The sequence below is a fragment of the Carassius auratus genome, linkage group LG48F (assembly GCF_003368295.1).
Source record: "Carassius auratus strain Wakin linkage group LG48F, ASM336829v1, whole genome shotgun sequence".
NCBI lineage: Eukaryota > Metazoa > Chordata > Actinopteri > Cypriniformes > Cyprinidae > Carassius > Carassius auratus.
The window spans coordinates 2,454,988-2,480,918 of NC_039300.1; the positions used below are offsets into that span (position 1 = coordinate 2,454,988).

Consider the following 25,931-nt stretch of genomic DNA (forward strand, 5'->3'; position numbering starts at 1 on the left):
GGTTTCATGAATAATAAAATCTCCCACGTTTACACCGAAGCCTCGTTCACAATTGTCAGCACAAATCCGATTGAAATCCAGTCATATTTAGATAGTCTGAACGGACACGAACTGCATAATCCGATTTTTGCTAATCCGTTTCGAGCATTCATGTGTGGTTTGTAATCCTATTCAAATCGCATTGCTTGAAGTCCGACTGGTCAGATCTGATTCAGTGTAGCTTTTTCACTCCATGTAAAACGTAAACACGTCACACATTTTGCAGAAAACATGCCAGAAAGCTTGTGTTGTTGGCGAATTGCAAATCAAGTGGAAAAACGCAAATGCTGCTAGTATACGCAAATCTTTGAGTTTTGTAAGTAGCAGAGACAGCAGAACAGAATAAAGCCACACATTCCAGCTTCCAGCGTTTCTGCTGCTGCCTCACAAGGCGAAATATAATAATACAGCGCAGCCGCGACAGTCAGCAACATGTTGTCCTGTCGTAAGACATCATCTGTATTGTTGTTACTGTTGTTTTTAGTGTAGGCGAAACTAATGCACATGCCGTAAAAATTAAAGCGTGCTTATTGGCACACAGTTTGGATATGAACAGTTGCGATATATGCTGTGTGGACAGTTAGTTAATGAATCTGATTTGATTTGATCTGACAGTGTGAACGAGAGTTTTGATATTGGTTTTGTCTTTGTTCCAAACCTCTTATTAACCCCCATTTTAAAGTAGAATGATTTATTCCTCCCGTCGTTCAGAATTTGTCAAGATATTTTTTTTTCGCCATTTTGACTGATGTTTGGCAAACTAAACATAATTATATAGAGTAATTCACTACTGAATAATTGTCAGATTTTTAAACTATTTTTATAGCTTTGAACTGTTGAGAGATAAACATAATTTAGAGCATATTTAAATAGTTTACTGCTTTATGGGTTTATTATTTTTATACTGTGTGGGAGAAGCTTTCTACCATTTCAGTTGGACTGCAAATTATATACATTTGGTGACTGTAAATATTGTGAAAAGATTGAAACATTACTGCCGCTTTCCCTGATTTGTCACTGTTCGTTTAAATTTGGGATATGAGCAAGTTAATAAAGTCTGTGATCTGTTTGATGAGTCTTCATTTAGTTGTTTTGTTTTTGAGTAGTGGGAAAAACTTCACACATTGTTCTGTCATGTAAGAGACATGTAATGGATAACTGTGGTGTTTTGATATGGCTTAATTGTTTCATTTTGTGTATATAAATGTAAATGGGTGAAAAAATCACAAAATACTTATGTCAAATAGAAAAGATGCACCAAAGGCTTCTGGAATCAGATATGATGAACCTGTATTATATTTCACCATGCCTTGCATCGTACAAGCACTGTTACTTTTCTAATGCTTGCCTGTATGTTCAGATATATTGTTTTATATCGATCTATATACATTACCGTTCAACAGTTTGGGATCAGAATTATTTTTGTAATGTTTTTTAAAAGGAGTTTCTTCTGCTCATCACAGCTGCATGTATTTGATCAAAAATACAGGGTAAAGTTTAATATTGTGAAATATTATGATGTAAAATAACGTTTTTCTATTTTAATATACATTAAACTGTAATGTATTTCTGTGATGCACAGCTGTATTTTCAGCTTCATTCCTCCAGTCTTCAGTGTCCCATAATCTTCAGAAATCATAATAATATGATGATTATTATCAATGTTGGAAACTGTTGTGCTGCTTAATATTTCTTTGTAACCTGTGATCATATTTTTCTGGATTCTTTGATGAATAAAAAGAAGAGCATTTATTTAAATTAGAATAAGCAATATTTTCTAACAATATACACTACAGTTCAAAAGTTTGGTTACATTTTTTATTCTTTATTTATTTTTTTTACTTTTATTCAGGAAGGATGTGTTAAATTGATAAGAAGTGATAGCAAACTCTATATATATAAATATATATATTTGGAATAAATGCTGTTCTTTTAGACTTTTTATTCACAACAAATCAAACAATCCTAAAAAAATAAAACACTGATTCCAAGACTGATAATTCCAATAATAAATCATCATATTAGAATGATTTCTGAAGATCATGTGACACTGAAGACTTACAATTATATCGTAAAGGATATTAAAATAGAAACCATTATTTTATATTGTAAAAACATTTTGCAATATAAATTTTTTCTTTTTCTGTATTTTTGATCAAATAAATGCAGCCTTGATGAACATAAGGGATTTTTAAAAATACAAAAAAACATTCAAAGTCTTACTGATCCCAAACTTTTAAACTGTGTGTGTGTGTCCGTGTGTGTGTGTGTGTGTATATATATATATATATATATATATATATATATATATATATATATATATATATATATATTTATATACATATATATATATATATATACATATATATATATATATATATATACATATATATATATGTCCTTCGATCTTTTGCTCAACCCTGTTGTGAGCATGTATTTTGTTCGTTTTGAGCTCATTGTAGGCCTAATGTAGTGGTGACTGCACTGCTGGCGTCTCATTCCCCTCGAGATCAGAGTTGTGTGAGAGACTGCATTCAGATGTCTAAAGACCTTGTGGAGCAGTGTGCAGCGATTGTTGAATCTGCAGTGATTAAAGTGCTCACTGTAAGAAACAATCGTGTGGAAGTTGAGCTGTGGTAATGTTTCGCTGAATCTTGAAGTGCAAATTACTAAAATGATGATTGATGATTCTTTAATAAATGATTTATAACTGCAATAGTGTGAGAAGTTATTAATGACCTCTGTAGAACATAAACAAAACAATATATGATAGAAGGTGTATATTTATGAAGAAAGGGTTTTAGGAAAAAGCTGAGTTTTTTTTTTTGAGTCCTCAAAAGATATCTCCGATTAAGAGTTTATCCCCGGTTTCACATACCAGTTCAACTGAGCTTTATCAGTTGAAAGAAACTTGCATTGACTGATCTTAAAATATATCACTGCCTTTGTTTTGTCTCAAGATGCACACCAGTCAAGTCAAGTCACCTTTATTTATATAGCGCTTTAAACAAAATACATTGCGTCAAAGCACTGAACAACATTCATTCAGAAAACAGTGTGTCAATAATGCAAAATGATAGTTAAAGGCAGTTCATCATTGAATTCAGTGATGTCATCTCTGTTCAGTTTAAATAGTGTCTGTGCATTTATTTGCAATCAAGTCAATGATATCGCTGTAGATGAAGTGACCCCAACTAAGCAAGCCAGAGGCGACAGCGGCAAGGAACCAAAACTTCATCGCTGACAGAATGGAGAAAAAAACCTTGGGAGAAACCAGGCTCAGTTGGGGGCCAGTTCGCTAAATCGCTAAACCTTTGCTATTTAAAACTTCACTATTTCCAGATGTCTGATTCCATCGCACTAGCCATCCATCCATCCATCCAGGGTCTTCACCTGCCTGCGTCCTGAGACTTTGTGACCCTAGAGTCTAGAGAGCACAAGCAGTTTGTTGGAGAATGGATGGATTCAATCTCCCGTACTACAGCACATATGCACTTGCACACTGAATGTTAATTTCTCTACCATAAACCATCTCCAAAGGTGTTTCAGAGAATTTGGCAGTACATCAAACCGCAGACCACATGTAACCACAGCAGCCCAGGACCTCCACATCCAGCATCTTCACCTCCAAGATCATGGAGCTGGATCAGCTGGCTAGCCAGGTATACGTCAGGTTAGTTTGCACCACTCCTGGGTTTAGTTACCATGTAAGTGGCTTGGCTTTTAGCAGCATTCATTGCTTTAGTAACCTACACTCCAGGGCTAACCTGCTCCGGGGCAGATATGTTCTGGTTAGAGATCTCAAACTGAAGCTGAACCAATCAGATGAGAGAGAAGTGTCACATGTCCGACACAAAGTCACTCCAGTTTATCTGGCTCCAAATTAAAGGTCACTAATGCAAAAAAAAAAAAAAAGAAAGAAAGAAAGAAAAAGGATATGATGGCTTTAATGATAATTACATTTTATGATTTATATAATTTTTGTGATTCATATTATTATAATAATTATTTATCTTTATGCACAAGCAATTTTAGTTTAATAGTGATTATAAATCATTTATTTTAAATATATATTAATGTATACAGATGATGTAATATAAATAAGTTATAGTATCAATAGATTTCACTATTTAAAATATAAAAAATCTATAATATATAAAAGACCTTACATGTTCGAGTCTCTTTCGCTGTATATTTTCAAATGTATAAATTAACAACAAAAGTCAACAAGCAAGATTCAACAATTAGTTTTATATCTCGCTGGATCTCTCGCGAGAAGTAAGTCAAACTTGCTTTGTGTTGTGAGGCTCGTGATTGGCTGTTCACCAGTGATGTCACACATTCATGTGCATGCGCTCCACAAACTCAGCATCAAAGCCTGAGTTGACAAAGAAAGTTGATGAACAGCATCATGGTACCAACAAAGCTGGATTGGAGAGGTTTGGTTTCGTCCACTCAGAACGAATCCTGTAACTCTGTTCTGCTACCATCGTGGTACTGGCCCCTGGAAAGCTCTTTTCAAGCTGAACTGATCAAAATGAGCATAACTGATCACAGCTGAAAGTCACATGGCTTTTGTGCCATTGAGAAGGTGATGAGCTGCACCTGGTTGAGTTTACAAGACATTTTTAGGAGGGGGGTGATCCTGTTCTACACCAGTTTTTTTTTTTTTTTTCTGACATGTTGATGTTTTATCTTTCACTTGGATGTACATACAGCTGGATTAAACAAACACTGTGTCCGTCTTCATTTCAGGCTGTGAAGGCACACAATGTGATTATTTTAAAGGGGGTGATTGTTTTCTATAGCCACTTTTTAAAGTTATAAAAAAAAAAAAGTTAGTGGTGTGTACCCATGCAAAACTCACCACCACTCTACTTCTCTCAAGTTTTTATTTATTTATTTTTTAAATTGAGAACCTAGCATAATCAAGAGTATATATATATATATATATATATATATATATATATATATATATATATATATATATATATATATATATATATATATATATATAAGCACCTGAGCTTTCTGTTGAGATGCTTGCATTTCATCCCCAGACATTTACTGCACAAAGTTAAATGTGATTGCGTCTTCATATACAGAACTCAAACTGTGGGTTAAAGCTTTATTACAACTCAGTTAAATCCCTATTTTACACAATAATACTAATGATACTTTCTTCAACAAGTACCATTATATAGAGAAATTTAGTGAAGCTAATTACTTAAGCGTTTTGAGTGTCTAGAAAAGCGCTATATAAATGTAAGGAATTATTATTATTATTACTTACTTCATCTTTGAAAACTCGGGACTGCCCATCACAGCCAACAAGACAATTGACGAATCCAAAGACCTGCAGATAAAGCAGAGATATTACATTAACCTCATACTGACTGCTGTTTGTTTGCTGTGTCTGTAGATTATGTTATAACCCATACATTCAGACCTGTGAAGCTGTATTCATACTGCATTATTCGATTCAAAATAAAAGTGTTCGAAACATAAGTGATTACGTTATATATAATAATATAGTCCATGTGCAAATAATGAATGGCCTGTGTGTGTTTTCCCCTATGAGAGGATGTTATCTTTTACTCTAAAATGCATTGATTTATTTGTTTTACTGGAATTTTATTGACAATTTTATTGAAAATGTTGTAAAGTCAAACTCACAATGTCTTTGCTGACTTTTGTGATATTTAGGGGAGCGACCAATCCTGGTGACAGCAAGCACAGTGGACTTATAAATCTCTTTAATATACAAAAATCCTTAATGTACAAATACACAGTTACACTTGATTAACACCATGTGAATGTTGTTGTACCTGCCTTGGTATTGAAATTTCTTCGCTCTCCGGCCGAAGACCAGCTGGTTACGTCTGGATCCTTCTGTTTCAGAGAGATCCGCTTTAAACCGGCCCTGGTTCCTCTCAGCCAATGGGCAGCCAGATAAACAGTGATGATGTGCAGTGAAGCGGCCGGTCACATGACCTTCCCCGACACATCCCGGAGTAGGGCACTTTCTGAGTGACAGAAACCCGTCTGTTCTGTTTTCTGACAGCTTGATTATTTTTACAGCAGTGTATTAAACGTTCTGAACTAATGCATTATAGAGACGCTGAAGTCTGACCTGTGGTGGAAGCTGTATTCGGAGGGGCTGAGGCACGGAGGAGAAGCTGGGCTGCTGGGTCGTCAGGCTCTCTCCCGGGGACCTAAACCACACAGGGGACTCTGAGCTGACACAGCATTAGCTACATGAGCATGTTAGAGTCCGATATAACTGATCTTAATCTAATATATTTATATATTTATATATATATATATATATATATATATATATATATATATATATATATATATATATATATATATGTTTTCTATATATATATATATATATATATATATATATATGTTTTTTATCTATCATTTTGTCTTTTTTTTAAGAATAATATACAAATGAGAAATTGATATAGATCATTTAGGCATTGGTGTAAGAGAAATAAGTTTAATATGTATTCTCTGAAAACCATTTCTGTAATTTTTCTGCTTCTCAAAGGGGTGTTTAATATTTTAACTTTAACTAAATATTTGTACTTTAACTGCTATTAAGTTATTATTATTTTTTTTTTTTTCAATACATTAGCTTTTTTTGGAAATAAATTAATTATTTTACTCAGCTAGAACACAGAAACAATAATGACATCTATAACGTTGCAAAAGCTATTAAAATGTAGCTTTTATAATGTTTCCACAAAAATATGAAGCATCACAACTGTGTTCAACATTGATAATAATCAGAAATGTTGTAAATCATCAGTAAATCATCAGATCTGAATGATTTCTGAAGACCATGTGACACTGAAGACTGGAGGAATGAAGCTGAAAAATACAGCTGTGCCTCACAGGAATAAATCACATCCTAACAGTAACTTCTACTGGACTTTTATGAGCCATTAAGGAATGTGTTTAATATACTGTATCGATTTTTATTTTTGTTGGATTAAACTGGCACAGCTGTCAGCTGAAGTTGTTTTCTCCTCTTGATTCCGTAAGTGTCGACCTCCAGCACCGTAGCCACGCGGATCAGGCCCGGACATCTTTTATCCACCGGCTCCAGCTTCATCTGCACCTGGAAGCTGTGGGAGGGACGCTGAGCAAACACAGGAAGAGTCACTTTTCATATATTGACAGAGGAAGTGATTTTAATAGAGTTATCAGGACAGAGAGGTTCCACACACCACTCTGAAGGCTTCAGGAGCGACCGCCGTCGAGCCCCCGTCTCCACCAGATACCTCTTCCATGAGAACCTGTCAGGGTCCGGGTAGTCTGTCGGGACGAGACCACACCGAGCCAGTGTTATAAGAGCAGACCTGAGCATTCATATGTGCTCAAACGTTTGGGCTCAGGGAGATTTGAGACATGATGCTTCTTCACCAATGCTGCATTTGTCAAAAATGTAAAAATATCTGTTAGACAGGAATAAATTATCCTGTCATTTCGAAGCTGAATTTTCAGTTTCATTACTTGAGTCTTCAGTGTCATATGATCTTCAGAAATCATTCTCACATACTTGTTTTGCTGCTTTAAGAAACATTTCTGATTATTATAAATGTTGAAAACAGTTGTTATGCTTCATATTTTTGTGGAAACTATGATAGATTTTATTTTCCAGGGTTCTTTAATGAATAGAAAGTTCAAAAGAACAGCATTTATTTTGAAATAGAAATCTTTTGTAACATTATAAATGTCTTCATTTCTGATCAATTTAACACAATTTAGCTAAATAAAAGTATTTCTTTCTTTGTCTCTTTTTTTTTTTTACTTTCCCCTAAGCTTTTAAATACTGATCTGAACAATGAACAGTTTCTAAAAAAAAAAAATAATAAATAAATAAAAAAACCTTAAGCAGCAATAACGGTTTTCCAAATTGATAATTTTATTTTATTTGATTTATTTAACCTTTATTTAACCAGGTAAAATCAGTTGAGAACAAGTTCTCATTTACAACTGCGACCTGGCCAAGATAAACCAGAAGCAATGTTGTGATGTTTCTTGGCTTACTGTACTGTGAATAATATTAATAATAAATGTTATTATATATTGAATATTGTCATATTTCTGTGGCCAGTGTACAAATATTTTATTATTTTTATCAATGTTATGGTCATCTATAGAAGCAACCCGTGATAATAACAGCACTTAAATATCAAAATAACAATTAGGTCACAAACTATGGAACAAAGTAATGGTATTTGTTAGATTTTTTAAATGGATCTCCGCTTTAACATTTTAAGGGGGGGAAGAAGCTTCAGCAGCAAACGTAGTGTTTGAGGACATACAGATGCAGTGTGAGTTACCCTGAGGGGGCGTCAGTGGCAGGCCTCTCTCCTGACACCAGCCGATGGGATCAATGTACAGATGATGAACCTATTAATTTCACACTGGACCTGATATATACAGTATCATTGAAACAATTGAAAGATGTAACTCACCAGTAGTCATACGTGTCATCCCAGTTATCAAAATGAACCAGGAAACGTTTGCCACTTTGTCTGTTACCGTGGCAACACAGATGAGAGAGGGGCTCATCCGGTCCACGGCCTCCAGCTTCATCCCTACCTCAAACCCACAGTCTGTCTCCGGCTGCACAGTCAGAAAACCAGCTCTATGTTCACACTGAGTCCTTGGGTAAGAAACTGCAGTACAGGCCTAGTGTTTGACTCACTTTGACTGAGCTACAGAACAACTCTTTCGGTGCAGCTTGTGATCTTGTGATTTGTAGGTAGTTGGACCAAGAAAACTTTTCTTCTTTGCATCCTGCTGGGGAAGCAATTTGAATGGTTTAAATAAAAAACCATGACACAAATTGTAAAATGCATGAATTTACAATATAACTTTATTTTAGCACAACTATAGCAACTGTGATATATAACAAATCTTCATTTATTTTTTAAACCCCTTAGCTGTCACTCACGTTTTTAAGTTTTCAGTTGATATATAATTTCTGATGATTTCTAAAATGTGATAGAGAAAAAGGCAATGAAGAAGTCTTTTTTTAACAAAGGTCAGATTTTTGATGGTTGCACTCTTGTCATAAATTAATCTATGACTTTTCCTACATAATTTTTAACAAAAAACATTGGTAAAATTTATATTTGGGAGTCTTAGACCTTTCCAATGATATATAGTTTGTCAAGATTAGATTAGATTTAATTGTAATATAATGAAGTACATGTAGGCATCCCGTATATGGGACGGGGTGACAGTTAAAGGGTTCAAGTACAAATTAAAGCAATAAGACATAATAGGCCATGTGTTAAGATTGTCCCACAGTTAAGGTTTTTTTTTCCTGGCACAAGTAACCTTACAATGGTAAAATCACTGTACCCTGGCCAAAAATATGACAAAAAACTGAAGTATTCCTACGTAATATACCTATATAATATAGTTCATGAGCCAACTGTATGAAACACCTCAAGAAACATTTCTTAATATTATCAAGCTTAAAGCTACAGACCATAACTTTTGGCGCTCTAGCGGTTAATAAACAGAGCTACTCAGTTACTAACGAAACCTCGGTTCCATGAAATATATGAATGAGTAATGTGTCTGCTAAGAATCTATGAGAAAAAGCCTTTTTTTCTCCTGAACTGAAGCATTTTTTTTCAATCACGCAGTGAAACTGCATGGCCATTGGATCGTGGAGTGTATAAAAAACAAACCTATGTTGACAAAGCCTGCCAGAACGGTTAGGGAATCTGGCTATATAAGTGGGAGTTCGCAACAAGATTCATAGGTTACTTTAACTGAAGTGACAAAGTCTTTTATTCATGACCGGAAGCCTTTTGGTGCGGTTACCAAAGTTTGAAATACTTCTGCTAAATGTTACTCTGTCAGACATGCAAAAGAAATCTAATGTATCTCTTGCTCTGGCTACTGTGTATAGACCACCAGGGCCGTATACAGAATTCCTGAAAGAATTTGCAGATTTCCTCTCAGACCTTCTAGTTACAGTTGATAAGGCGCTAATCATGGGAGATTTTAATATTCACGTTGATAATACAAATGATACATTAGGACTTGCGTTTACTGACCTAATAAACTCCTTTGGAGTCAAGCAAAATGTCACCGGGCCCACTCATCGTTTTAATCATACACTAGATTTAATTATATCGCATGGAATCAATCTTACTGCTATAGATATTGTACCTCAAAGTGATGATATTACAGACCATTTCCTTGTATCGTGCATGCTGCGTATAACTGATATTAACTATATTTCGCAGCGTTACCGTCTGGGCAGAACTATTGTTCCAGCCACCAAAGAAAGATTCGCAAATAACCTGCCTGATCTATCTCAACTGCTATTTGTACCCCAAAATACACATGAACTAGACGAAATTACTGACAACATGGGCACTATTTTCTCTAATACATTAGAAGCTGTTGCCCCAATCAAATTGAAAAAAGTTAGAGAAAAACGTACTGTACCATGGTATAACAGTAATACTCACTCTCTCAAGAAAGTAACTCGTAGTCTTGAACGCAAATGGAGAAAAACTAACTTGGAAGTTTATAGAATTGCATGGAAAAACAGTATGTCCAGCCATAGACAGGCTCTAAAAACTGCTAGGGCAGAGCATATACACAAACTCATTGAAAATAACCAAAACAATCCAAGGTTTTTATTTAGCACAGTGGCTAAATTAACAAATTACCAGATGCCACCTGATTCAAATATTCCACCAACGTTTAATATTAATGATTTCATGAATGTCTTCACTGATAAAATAGATAACATTAGAAATACAATAGCGAATGTAGATTCTACAGCGTCTAACACTTCAGTTTCATCCATCGCACCCAAAGATAAACTGCAGTGCTTTACAACCATAGGACAGGAAGAGCTAAATAAACTTATCACTGTATCTAAACCAACAACATGTTTATTAGATCATGTGCCCACTAAATTACTGAAAGAGCTGTTACCTGTAGCAGAAGAAACGCTTCTCAATATCATAAACTCGTCGTTATCTTTAGGTCACGTCCCAAAACCATTCAAGCTGGCGGTTATCAAGCCTCTTATTAAGAAACCAAAACTAGATCCTAGTGTACTGGCAAATTATAGGCCTATTTCAAATCTTCCATTTATGTCTAAAATTTTAGAAAAAGTTGTGTCTGCTCAATTGAGCACCTTTCTGCATAAAAATGATATGTATGAAGAATTTCAGTCAGGTTTCAGGCCCCACCATAGCACAGAAACTGCACTTGTTAAAATTACAAATGACCTGCTCCTTGCGTCAGACCAAGGCTGCATCTCATTTCTAGTCTTACTTGATCTTAGTGCTGCGTTCGACACCATAGATCATGACATACTCATAGATCGATTACAAAACTATACAGGTATTCAAGGGCAGGCTCTAAGATGGTTTAGATCCTACCTGTCCGATTGCTACCATTTTGTTTACTTAAATGGGGAGTCATCTCATTTATCATCAGTAAAATATGGAGTGCCACAAGGATCCGTCCTAGGTCCCCTTCTATTTTCAATATACATGTTGCCCCTTGGTAATATTATTAGAAAATACGGAATTAGCTTCCACTGTTATGCTGATGATACTCAGCTATATATCTCAACGAGACCAGATTAAACTTCCCAATTATCTAAGCTAACAGAGTGTGTTAAAAATGTAAAAGATTGGATGACAAATAATTTTCTCCAATTAAATTCAGATAAGACAGAGATACTAATTATTGGACCAAAAAACACTACACAGAATCTTGTAGATTACAATCTGCAACTAGACGGATGTACTGCTACTTCCTCTACAGTCAGAAATCTGGGTGTTATATTAGACAGCAATTTGTCTTTTGAAAATCATATTTCCAATGTTACAAAAACTGCATTCTTCCATCTTAGAAACATTGTCAAGCTACGAAACATGTTATCTGTTTCTGATGCAGAAAAGCTAGTTCATGCATTCATGACCTCTAGACTGGACTATTGTAATGCACTTCTAGGTGGTTGTCCTGCTTCGTCAATAAAACAAGCTACAGGTAGTCCAAAATGCAGCAGCTAGAGTCCTTACCAGGTCAAGAAAATATGATCATATTACCCCAATTTTACAGTCTCTGCACTGGCTACCTATTAAGTTCCGTATCAGTTACAAATTATCATTACTTACCTATAAGGCCCTAAATGGTTTAGCTCCTGCATACCTAACTAGCCTTCTACCACGCTATAACCCATCACGCACCCTAAGGTCACAAAACGCTGTACTTTTGGTAGTTCCTAGGATAGCAAAGTCCACTAAATAATGCTGTAATGTCGGCTGACTCTAGTTACCTGTGGTGGGCCTGGCCGTGCATCACTCAGGCCAATCAGAAGAGAGGCTCATGAATATTAATTAGACAGGCCAAAATAGACCTGTTCTTAGCAGATCTCTTCAGAAAGGAGCTGTTAAAATATGAGATAGTTTTTGGTACTTATACCACAAATATATATCCTTAAGGAAATCAAAACCTAAAATAAAACTCCAAAAAGGTGTACAATATGTAACCTTTAATTTGAGTGACTGGCCGCATGGGGGCAGAATACTCGTGAGTATTGGAAGAGAAAGTTTGCTCCGTTTTTGAAAATGTTTGTGTTTTATTTTTCCCACTATAACAGCAGCTGATTGCTTGGGCACTTGAACGGACCCATTGTTTGCGAAAAACACATTTTCCTCTGTACCTGGAGTTAAACAGGATGTCAGGAGATCTAAGAGAGGCTGCTTGAGAGGCGGTCCGGCCGTAGAGAGACCTGCCCCCATCCTCTTCCTGTCCAGCAGATTAGAAAGACTTCTGAGGTGCTGGGTCACACACAAACTTGGGTCGAGCTCCCTGGCACTTAGAAAGAAGGGAGTGGCAGAGCGGGAGTGTCCATGTGTCTGCTAAACCTTAGCAGGCTGAATGGTGGGGCAGCAGGCTTTGTGGGCTGCTGAGTTGGCATAGACTTAGGGCGACTAGAAGCAGCAGCAAAGCTGCTTTGGCATGAAATGTTGCATAGCATGAGACGATTTCTATGCCTCCATGCTCAGTGAAACCTTTGGCCGCCAGTCCAAAGAGACCCTTGGGAGACATTGGAGTGTCAAGGAAGGGCATCTTATCCGCATCCTTGAGTTCCATTAATGGCAGCCGTAAATGGTGCTCTAGCACCACAAGGCTGGCCATCGATCTTCCGATCACCTGAGCAGTGGTCTTGGTGGCACACAGAGCCAGATGGGTTGTGCTCCTCAGCTCCCTGAGGGTCGCAGGGTCCAGGCCAGATTCGTATAAGGATGCGAGGATCTTTGACTGAAAAGACCTGGAGGACTGCCATTGAATGAAGCGCTGAAGCCGCCTGTCCAGCTGAAGTGTAGGCATGTCCAGCAAGAGCTGAAATGGTCCTACACAGCTTGGACAGGTGAGTGGCCTTTTCTTTCCAGCCGATAGTCATGGGCAGGCAGAGGTCGGCGGCCACAGACTCATCCGGAGGAGGAAGCTTATCGTACCCCTTCATGGGAACCCTCCGGGTCTAGACCGGTTACATGGATAAATGTTATCATTGAAAAATCCATAACTCAACTATAAAGTGCTTGTAATCTCTACCCCATATTGAAATGAATCGAGTAATGTTCTGTGCACTGGTTACACATTATAGCTGCATCATAAATGTCACTGGAGTAAAAGAGTAAAATCACAAGAACGGTAGGGTCATTCACTTCTTATAGTGAAAAACAGAAATCATTAATTAAATAAATAACTGCACCATTGGTTCAGCATCAGACTCTTCCTCTGATGGGCTGTTGAATTCCCTCCTCTTCCTCTTCTTCATGGGCTTCAACATTTCATGCTCATGACAGATCAACGTGCTTCTGCAATCCATGAAGGAATACAGCATCTGATTGTAATAAGTATTATTTTATTTATTTTTTTGTATACCAGAAATCTTCTGCATACATATTTATATAGTGCATGAGAAAAACAGATGTGTAAGTCTAGTAGTTAATTTACTTTTCAGACATGGTCTCCCTGCATATCTCTGTCAGGTACATCTGTTTGCCCGGTGTCTCACTGCACTTGCTATGAGCCTCCACACGTCCTCTCTGAAGTATATTTTTCACTGGTTACTGAACTTCTCATCAGACTACTGTTCTTCCAGCTTGAGTAAAACTGTAATAAATTTGCTGTCTCCAGCCTGTTTCCACCCAACTGACATTTTACTGATGATGTAATATATATATATATATATATATATATATATATATATATATATATATATATATATATATATATATATATATATATATATATATATATATATATATATATATATATATATATAAAGATATATATATATATATAGATAGATAGATAGATAGATAGATAGATAGATAGATATACACACATACATATATAAAGAATGGTCCTATGTATTCCTATATGCCTTTATGCAAAGAAAATACTGTCTGGATACAATAGGGCAGCTCTGTACAGTGAAAAATGTTGAATCTTTGAATATAGCAATGATTTTTTACATGCAGTTAAACCAGGTTTGAAAAGCTGCCTGTGATGACCTGTGAATACAACTATAATTGTTCATGGTTCATGGGACAATTAAGAAATACTGATACGGTAAAAAATGTTTAGTATTTAGATTTTGCTAGACCATTTCACTATGTATGAGATCAAAATAGATATAAAGCATCCTTGAATATTACAATGAAACAGCACTTTAATAGGAGTAACATACACATGCAGATGTGTGTGTAATTCAGTCCTTTGATTGACTAAAAGTGTTTCCAAATCAGTCAATACATACTAAATTTGAATGACAATTAGCATTTCAATCAGCTATATCGGTTAACATTTGGATGTGCTGAACTATTTCTATAAAAATATAATTGGAATTGGATGGAAACTTGGCTTGTGTTAATAAAGCAACTTAGCTCATATTTATTCCTGCTTGGTTAATCTTGAGGCCTGACTGATTATACTTTTGTTTATAAAATGCTATAAACTGACAGCCAGACTTCAAAACATCATAGAGCCACGCTTGTACTAATCCAGAGGCCTCTAATGAATAATTACCTGGTTAATCAGCTCGTTTGATATCAGCTGATTGTGTCCGCATTCCTTCAGTGGTCAGGTTAACAGAGCTTATTTTCCCTTGACTGATCACTTCCAGTGATCTAGTATCACTGACACGTAACTGTGAAAATCAGAATAGTGTTGTTGTTATGCAGTAATAAAAAGTAATATACCGTAAAACTTCAAATAATAGCCCGGGCTTCTATTCACCCAAATCGGCGAACTGCACCGGCTTGTATTTGAGACAGGCGTCTATAAGAGACAGGCCTTTAATTTAGTGTTGGGATGTTCAAGCATGACAGTAGGAGGTTACCACATTATATTACGTTTTATTTATAATTAACTTGAATAATGTTTAACAAGTCATTTAATGTAAGAAATGTCTTTGGCTATTGGCAGCATAATAAAAAACATAAAAAACGAAACGATGTGACCGCAATGGGCAGAACAATATAAGTTACCGCTAAAATCCATCGAGCATATGAACTTGTTGCCTAAAACATATCAACAAGAAAGATGAAAACTACCCTGTAAAACAACTGCAATCATGTGATAGAAAATTACTCTATTCATCACTATCATCATCCCCGCGATCCTCAATTACAAGTTCATTTTCGAATTCCTCCTCCACGTCGCTCTCCTCCACTTCTACCTCTCCAGCCTCCTCTAACTCTGCCTGCCTTGCTTGCACTAACAGCTCTCGCCCAGATGCGCACGGCTCTCCCTCCTTGAAACAATGGATAAGGTCATCCTCACTTCCATCAGGAGCTACTGTCACACGCGCGCGTAAGCATACCTAAAAGAAATTTTTCAGCCGCTCCGTATCCAGCTTTTCCCACGCTTGAAGTACCCAGGAAACATACAAGCGACGAGCTGGGGCCCTCATATTTCCTCCAGCTGTGTACTTTTTGTCCACATCCCCTGCCATCCAGTTGTCATAGGACTCGTGCAGGCTGGCTTTGAATGGCTGGTTCCATACAACGTCAGGGGCCTGTATGTACTGTGTACAGCCACCGGGTATCACAGCCGTGGTTATGTTGTAGCCCTTTTTGAGCTCAGCTTTGGTCGCTGCGCTGATATGACAGCAATATGAATCCCAGGCTAGGAGACGAGGGGCGAAGTTGAGCTTTCCCACCACTCTCTGAAGCCAGTCTGCAGTCAGCTCCTCATTCATCCATCCATTTTTGGACGTGGCCACCACAACCCCACTGATATTTTGCATTACTTTCACCTCCTTGATCCCCCCTTTAAAGACAATGTAAGGTTTCAATTTGGTCCCGTCTGCTTTCGCAGCCAACAACACAGTCAAGTGGCTCTTCTCATGGCCTGTGGATTTCAGTGGAACACTGCGTACTCCTCTTGCATCCTCCGTTGTAGAGCCCACCATATCAAACCACACCGCTGTTTCGTCCATGGCTCTAATATTTTTCGGCTGTATTTTCTTTGCCTTAATAATCCGCGTTGTATATGTGACAAAATTTACCAGTCTTGCTTGGCGCCTTCCTGGGTCACAGTTGTGCGTCTTCTGACTGAAAAGTCATTGCGCCTCAGGAATTTGTCCAGCCAGCCAGCGCTCGCAGTAAAACTCTCCTCATCCCTGCCGTCACTCACTGTTCCATACACTTCTTTTGCCTTGGCCCTGATCATTTTACATGAGACTCTGAGATGCTTTGCCCGCATGCTGTGGATCCACTCACACACGCTCACCTCCAGCTCTTCACTGGCCTTATTTTTAATGAATATCATAAGAACTTGGTCCTTTGTTCACTTAATTTCAGTATGGATTCACTTGAAAACAAGGCACAATTAGACATAGTATTTTCAGAAAGATTGAAACTAAAATACGATATTCCACCCAAGTGTGAGCAACTGTTTCATTCCATGATCATTGAAAAAAATACTGAAGGATTTTTAGGCTGCATTAATTAGGTAAACCGGAACCGGAAACACTTCACATAACACCCGATGTAGTTGCTACATCATTAGAAGAATGGCATCTACGCTAATATTTGTCTGTTTCTCTCTTGTTCCGAGGTCACCGTAGCCACCAGATCCAGTCTGTGTCCAGATCAGAGGGTCACTGCAGTCACCCGGATCCAGTACATATCCAGACCAGATGGTGGATCAGCACCTAGAAAGGACCTCTACATCCCTGAAAGACAGCGGAGACCAGGACAACTAGAGCCCCAGATACAGATCCCCTGTAAAGACCTAGTCTCAGAGGAGCACCAGGACAAGACCACAGGAAACATTGATTCTTCTGCACAATCTGACTTTGCTGCAGCCTGGAATTGAACTACTGTTTTCGTCTGGTCAGAGGAGAACTGCCCCCCAACTGAGCCTGGTTTCTCCCAAGGTTTTTTTCTCCATTCTGTCACCGATGGAGTTTCGGTTCCTTGCCGCTGTCGCCTCTGGCTTGCTTAGTTGGTTTCACTTCATCTACAGTGATATCGTAGACTTGATTGCAAATAAATGCACAGACACTATTTAACTGAACAGAGATGACATCACTGAATTCAATGATGAACTGCCTTTAAAGGGGGGGTGAAATGCTATTTCATGCATACTGAGTTTTTTACACTGTTAAATAGTTGGATTCCCATGCTAAACATCGACAAAGTTTCAAAAATTAAGTTGTACGTTTGAAGGAGTATTTTTGTTCCCAAAATACTTCTTCCGGTTTGTCACAAGTTTCGGAAAGTTTTTTTCGAGTATGGCTCTGTGTGAGGTTAGATGGAGCGGAATTTCCTTATATGGGTCCTAAGGCACTTCTGCCGAAAGAGCGCGCTCCCGTATAGCAGAGCACTGAGAGCACAGACATTTCACTGATCAGAGCGAGAGCATCGCGAAAAGTCACAAAAGAAGTGTGTTTTTGGGTGCCAGGGCAAGACAACCCTGCACAGATTACCAAAAAAACAGCATTAAGGGACCAGTGGATGGAGTTTATTTTTACAGAGCATCAACGGAGTTGTGCTAGTGTTTTTGTTTGTTCCCTGCATTTCGAAGATGCTTGTTCACAAGGCCCAGTTTGACGACGGATTTGCGTATCGTTTATTTCTTAAGGATGATGCAATCCCAAGGAAAAAGGGTCACGATCGTGTGTTGGAACCGCAGGCGGTGAGTAAAACTGCTTCAAATATCTCTGCCTCCTTGTTAGTGCGTCCCCTTCCATGCCAGAGACCCGGGTTCGAGCCCCGCTCGGAGCGAGTCGTTGCTGCTGCTGCTCTCGTTCAGTTTCAGCCTTCACAGCTGTCACAGCTTCCAAACGCTCTCAACGCAAAAGCCTATTCGCGCTCGTGATTCTTTAGCTCCGCCCACACATCTCCAGCCGGTCGTGTTTTTCCGGGAAAAATCGCTACAGACTATCTTTCTCTCATGAATATAATAAAACTAAAGACTTTTTGGATTTATGAAGGATGCAGTACTACTCTATATGTACTCAAGATTAACAGGAGTGAAAATGAGCATTTCACCCCCCCTTTAACTGTCATTTTGCATTATTGACACACTGTTTTCCTAATGAATGTTGTTCAGTTGCTTTGACGCAATGTATTTTGTTTAAAGCGCTATATAAATAAAGGTGACTTGACTTGATCACTATTGCTTTGTCGATTAATACAGATAGTTTGATATGTACTGAGTATTCATGTGTTTTTAACCAAAATCACAGCAGCGTCCATCTGTGAAGTCTGTAGGCATACATCTGTCATACATACACACCTGCTAGCCAATCACAGCACTGGGTGTTTACTTCTGAGTCGACAATCTGTCACGCCTATTCAAACAGAGTGAAAACAGGACAGAAAATAGTCTTTTGCTTCTAAATTATCTTTTTCTTTTTTTTTTATGTAAAATGTAAAAAAATTGATAAAAACTTGATAACACTATAAGTGGACCTCAGAGAACAGTACAAAATAATAAAAAAGGCTGTTCATGACCCCTTTAAATCACCAGTCTTGGTCATCATGGGAACTATACTCCACTGGGATGATGCAAGGACAGGCAGATCCTTCAGGGTATCCTGGAGGGGAGCGGTGTCTAAATCACTACTAGTAGGGTGCCTCAGGGTTTGGTGTTTGGCCCTCTCTTCTTCCCATTATCCACAAAATCAAAATCACTGGAGTGATTGATTTAACATTTGAGATGTTTGTTTGAGCATTTGATTCATTATTTTAGTATTATTTATTTTATTTTTATTATGGCAGCATTGGATTGGATTACAAAAAGAGTTTATGTTTCACTACATGATGAGATCAAATGGCATTAAACTGATCATTTAACAAGCTTTTTTATTTTAATAGATTTTTTTATTTGGCTTTTCATAACATATGAAGGAATTATTTGAGCAGCAATTTTGGGCATTTGGTTTATCATTTGAATCATACTAGAAAGAAAAATAACTTCCTGCATTCTTAGCATGAAATGCTTGCGTTGCACAAATGATGGTGATGCTCAACCCATAATCTGATAGTGATGGTGATACATAATACATAATCTGATGGTTGTGGTGATGAGGATGGAGCATAAGTGATGGTGATGATGCTCATCCCATAAACTAGTGATGGTGATGATTATGCATGAACTGATGATGGATGTGATGTGAGGGAATCTTCCATTCCATGTCAAAATCATCAGTTCCAGCACATCATCTCCTCTCCCCAAAATAATATTTACTCTACCAGAGCAATGGTGGAAGTCCATGTTCCTGTGCAGTAAACTGTAAAGTAGGCGAACCATTCATTAATTCATTCCGCTCTTGCCAGAAAGACTGCTTTATGAGGAACATCCAATTCCGATGCATTTGGAAGAAAAAGACAGATGAGCTATGTTATGATGATTGATATTAAAACATATGTAATAATTTCAATGCAACCTCAGTTTAACTGCTAATTATTAGGGTTATTTAATCATTTTATGAAGGAAAAATACGATGAAAAGTGCAACATTAAAAGTATCCAGAAATGCATGCAAAGTCAAATCTATTTATATCGAAAGTGTATCTATGCATGACATGACTGTGTAATGTGAAGGCGATCAGAAAATGAATCTATTCTCACCAGTGCTGGTCCTGCTCGGGAGGAATATGATCTGCGCATGCGCACATCATGAGCGCACAATCCTTTGATGCTCTGAAAGTGTGTTGCATTTATTCTACATAACTTTACACGTGACAGTGTGCAGCGTACGACATCTCTGTGGGGATTGATACCACATTATTTTAAAGATAAAAAAAATATTTTGTAAAGGAATTTTTTAATTAATTGAATTAATTAGTTTTAATTAAGTGTTGCCTGGAAGTGCAAATATATATAACATATATATCATAAACATCTTAATTGAACTTCCTTCCCGATCCGTTCTTCATCCTGATTCTGCTTTTATACTTATCTGAACCATGGATGGGTTAAACAGAAAAATGCTATACATAAAACTTGAGCATCTTATAAAGTATTTCTTTGATTTCTTTATCATTATTAGACTTTGCTGTTCAAACATAGATAAATATGCATTTTAAAAATCATAATTCTGAACATAATTTATGTTGTTTAAAATTGGTTAAATTCTGGCTAAAACAACCAGACTAAACCAGTCTGGGCAAAGCCAAGAGGACATTTAAGAAACGCAACATCAATACTTTGATTCACACAATCATGTCACATAACTCGCTATTTACAGTGCAATACAAAGCCACGATTGCTATGTGCTATTGCCCTTCACTTGACCCCTGGGTTTCCATTGTATGACTGTATGGCGGATTGTATGACGGATGACTGTACAGTATTGTTCAAAATAATAGCAGTACAATGTGACTAACCAGAATAATCAAGGTTTTTAGTATATTTTTTATTGCTACGTGGCAAACAAGTTACCAGTAGGTTCAGTAGATTCTCAGAAAACAAACAAGACCCAGCATTCATGATATGCACGCTCTTAAGGCTGTGCAATTGGGCAATTAGTTGAATTAGTTGAAAGGGGTGTGTTCAAAAAAATAGCAGTGTCTACCTTTGACTGTACAAACTTAAAACTATTTTGTACAAACATTTTTTTTTTTCTGGGATTTAGCAATCCTGTGAATCACTAAACTAATATTTAGTTGTATGACCACAGTTTTTTAAAACTGCTTGACATCTGTGTGGCATGGAGTCAACCAACTTGTGGCACCTCTCAGCTGTTATTCCACTCCATGATTCTTTAACAACATTCCACAATTCATTCACATTTCTTGGTTTTGCTTCAGAAACAGCATTTTTGATATCACCCCACAAGTTCTCAATTGGATTAAGGTCTGGAGATTGGGCTGGCCACTCCATAACATTAATTTTGTTGGTTTGGAACCAAGACTTTGCCCGTTTACTAGTGTGTTTTGGGTCATTGTCTTGTTGAAACAACCATTTCAAGGGCATGTCCTCTTCAGCATAGGGCAACATGACCTCTTCAAGTATTTTAACATATGCAAACTGATCCATGATCCCTGGTATGCGATAAATAGGCCCAACACCATAGTAGGAGAAACATGCCCATATCATGATGCTTGCACCTCCATGCTTCACTGTCTTCACTGTGTACTGTGGCTTGAATTCAGAGTTTGGGGGTCGTCTCACAAACTGCCTGTGGCCCTTGGACCCAAAAAGAACAATTTTACTCTCATCAGTCCACAAAATGTTCCTCCATTTCTCTTTAGGCCAGTTGATGTGTTCTTTGGCAAATTGTAACCTCTTCTGCACATGCCTTTTTTTTAACAGAGGGACTTTGCGGGGGATTCTTGAAAATAGATTAGCTTCACACAGACGTCTTCTAACTGTCACAGTACTTACAGGTAACTCCAGACTGTCTTTGATCATCCTGGAGGTGATCATTGGCTGAGCCTTTGCCATTCTGGTTATTCTTCTATCCATTTTGATGGTTGTCTTCCGTTTTCTTCCACGTCTCTCTGGTTTTGCTCTCCATTTTAAGGCATTGGAGATCATTTTAGCTGAACAGCCTATCATTTTTTGCACCTCTTTATAGGTTTTCCCCTCTCTAATCAACTTTTTAATCAAAGTACGCTGTTCTTCTGAACAATGTCTTGAACGACCCATTTTCCTCAGCTTTCAAATGCATGTTCAACAAGTGTTGGCTTCATCCTTAAACAGGGGCCACCTGATTCACACCTGTTTCTTCACAAAATTGATGACCTCAGTGATTGAATGCCACACTGCTATTTTTTTGAACACACCCCTTTCAACTAATTCAACTAATTGCCCAATTGCACAGCCTTAAGAGCGTGCATATCATGAATGCTGGGTCTCATTTGTTTTCTGAGAATCTACTGAACCTACTGGTAACTTGTTTGCCACGTAGCAATAAAAAAATATACGAAAAACCTTGATTATTCTGGTTAGTCACATTGTACTGCTATTATTTTGAACAATACTGTATATACTGTCATGAGACACCTGTACCACAGTTTTGTTATTGTAAAACTATAAAAACTAAATAAATAGAATAAATGCATTTCACTCACCAGTCACGACTACTTAATTCCAGAGCCTAAACATATATTTTAAAGACAGAATTAATTATAAGTACCATGGTTTATAGAACAATAATAAACAAAGATGTATCTATCTAACGTTATCTGACCTCCCCGATGCAGATGTGTGAGTAAACTAGTCAAAGATGATGCCATATATATATATATATATATATATATATATATATATATATATATATATATATATATATATATATAATTTTTTTTTTTTTTTGAGGAGCTCTTTTCCAAAACGCTATAAATCCATTTTAATCGTTTTAATTATTATCATTTTTTTTTTACCTAGACCCATACATATTTAATTCATGGACTAACCCTAACCCTAACCCTAACAAAAATGAATGCTGAATAAAGTCATAGTTTTTGCTATTTTTGGACCAAAATGTATTTTCGATGCTTCAGCAAATTCTAACAGACCCTCTGATGTCACATGGACAACTTTGAAGATGTTTTTCTTACCTTTCTGGACATGGACAGTAGACTGTACACACAGCTTCAATGGAGGGACTGAGAGCTCTCGGACTAAATCTAAAATATCTTAAACTGTGTCCCGAAAATAAACGGAGGTCTAACGGGATTGGAACGACATGAGGGTGAGTTAATAATGACATAATTTTGATTATTGGGTGAACTAACCCTATAAGTACTTATAGAGCATATTACATTTTAAAATGCTCACAATCTATTTTAAGGGCCAAGCACCGAAGGTGCGTAGGACCCTATTGTGTTTGTTCCCGTTCTTATTATTATTCTTCCTTCTTCCGACTTGGAGTCTATGGCAGCCCATAGAACTGATTGCGGGAAAGTTGTAATGGTTTGACATTCTGATAGAGGACAGTGGCAACATTAAGTACACCAATTTTGGTGGGTCTAAGACATTCCCTCTAGCGCCACCAACTGTCCAAAGATTCACTTTAATTTTGTTAATAATTTTTTAACTGTAAGGCCAATCAACAAAATTCTTTTTGAAATTGAATTTAATTGATTTTTTTGAAAACCTACTTTTTCGAACTCGTCCTAGACGGTTTGTCCGATTCACACGAAAATTGAACCAGATCATCTTCAGGCAGTGCTGACCAAAAGTTATGGAATTCAAATTGATTCATCAAACCATTTCCGATAAACGCTCTAACAAATTTTACGTAGTGCTTACAAAAACAGTTGTAAGGCTGTATCTCTGCAACGACTTACCCTATTCAGACCAAACTTGGTACATGTCATAACAAGCATGACCTGAGGCTACATGCCGTTATTTTTGCTTATAACTTCTGAACAGTTTGTCCAAAAATCATAACATTGGTCTTGTTAGTTTCAGGGCAACATGCCGAGTCGACTGATATCCAATTACCATCTCGGCCATTTTGACTGTCGGCCATTTTGAATTTTGTGCTTAAATGCAGTATTTTAAGAACGCATCAACGGATTGTTATGAAACTTGGTATGGGTCATCAGCACAATGTCCTGAAGGAGCGTGAGAAGTTTCGAAACAGCGCCACATAGTGGTGATCTTCTTTTTTTAAATGCTTATAACTTTGGGTGTGGTCGACTTATTTTCACGAGACTCATCAAATTAGACTCCTGAAACCTTACCGAGTCCTATGATACCAAACATGCTAAGTTTCGCCATACAGTTTGTGTAGCATTGTGATTTAGCGCTTAAAAAACATTTGGCTATATCTTCGAAACCGCTTGTCTGATCGAGACGAAACCACCGTCAGAAGTTCGGAAACATAGGTCGATAGCTAAATGTCAATGCCCAAATACGAAAATATTGATAGTAAGGGGTAGTAAAATTCAATCAAAGTCAAGAGTCAGTCATTTTTTTTTTATTTTTTTTTTCATATAAATGTCTATAACTCTGAAGTGAATTGAGATATTTTCACCAAAATTGACACGCATATGTATGGGCTCACTCTGAGCACACATAAAAAAATGGTGGGACTGAGCCTCTTGGTGGCACTATAATAGAACAATAACACACAAATGGTGTGCACATCCCAAACATCCAAATAGGATGCAGGTGCAAGAATTTAAGAATTTAGGAATTTAATTAAGCTCAAGCAACGTTTCGACCTTCAGGTCAGTGACTGTGCCTGATGAAGACCTGAAGGTCGAAACGTTGCTTGAGCTTAATTAAATTCCTCTGGAGCAGTAGTTCTCAGTGTGCATACTTCACTTCTTTATTTGACTATAATAGAACAAAACATGAAATTCTCATCGACTTCAATAGTTTTGTGAAATAAAATGCTATACTAAACAAATGCATAGGTGTAATATTATGAAACTCAGAATGTGCCAACAACACCATCCCCTGAAGGTACTCAAAATATTTTGAAACAAAACTTATAACTCTATTTACATAAAGGCTAATAACTTTTGAATAAATCTGGCTATTGACATGACGCTGGTCTTAATAGATTCCTTGGGTCAAGCCGATAACACAGATACAAAGTTTTCCTTATTTGGCTGAACTTCCTGTCCGCCATTTTGATTAATGTTGAAAACATACTTTTTCTAACTCCTCCTAGGCTGTTTGTCAGATTTTCACCAAATTTGACGTGGATCATCTTCAGACCATGCTGGCAAAATATTATGGATTTCGTGTCAATATACGAAATGGTTCTCATTTATCGCATCAACGAACCTGCTGGATTTGATGCTGAATGCATTTGAGGCTGTATCTTTGCAAAGGTTTGACATATTTGCACCAAACTTTGTATGTGTCATCGTCACCTCACACTGACCAATCCAAACTAATTTGGTAACAGCGCCACCTATTGGTTACACATGATAAGCCAATAAATCCTATTACTAGTTGTTGTGTTCATTGTTTTCAAGCCATTTTGCCTAAAATAATCTTAAAATGGTTTTAATTACTCATTCCTGCATTTTGTCTGAAGCTTGCTTCTGTAGTGCTTGGCCCCATTATTGCTGCTTGCAGCTATATTTTTTATTATTTTTTTATGGACTACATATTTATTGTTCACACTAAAGCAGTAAATGACTAATTTATTTTTTCTCCCCAATTCTTTTTTCTCTTTTAAACTTTCCTTCGTAAAAATCCTATCGAGTAATACCATTTAGCTCTGACTATATTCTTAAATGTGTAAACAAATGTGAAAACCATGCTTCTAAATTTAATTAAATAAAAATGAGACCATGTATTAAATAAGTATGCAAGTGAGTAAACACTGGTGATGTATAGCTGTGAAGCGCTGTCTTCATCTTATCCAGTGACTGTCGA

General features: G+C 37.1%; 1 pseudogene; it reads right to left on the reverse strand.

The window, feature by feature from the left end:
- Positions 1-5,328: 5,328 nt before the first annotated feature.
- LOC113068624 (lethal(3)malignant brain tumor-like protein 1) lies at positions 5,329-13,185 on the reverse strand (annotated as a pseudogene).
- Positions 13,186-25,931: the final 12,746 nt, after the last annotated feature.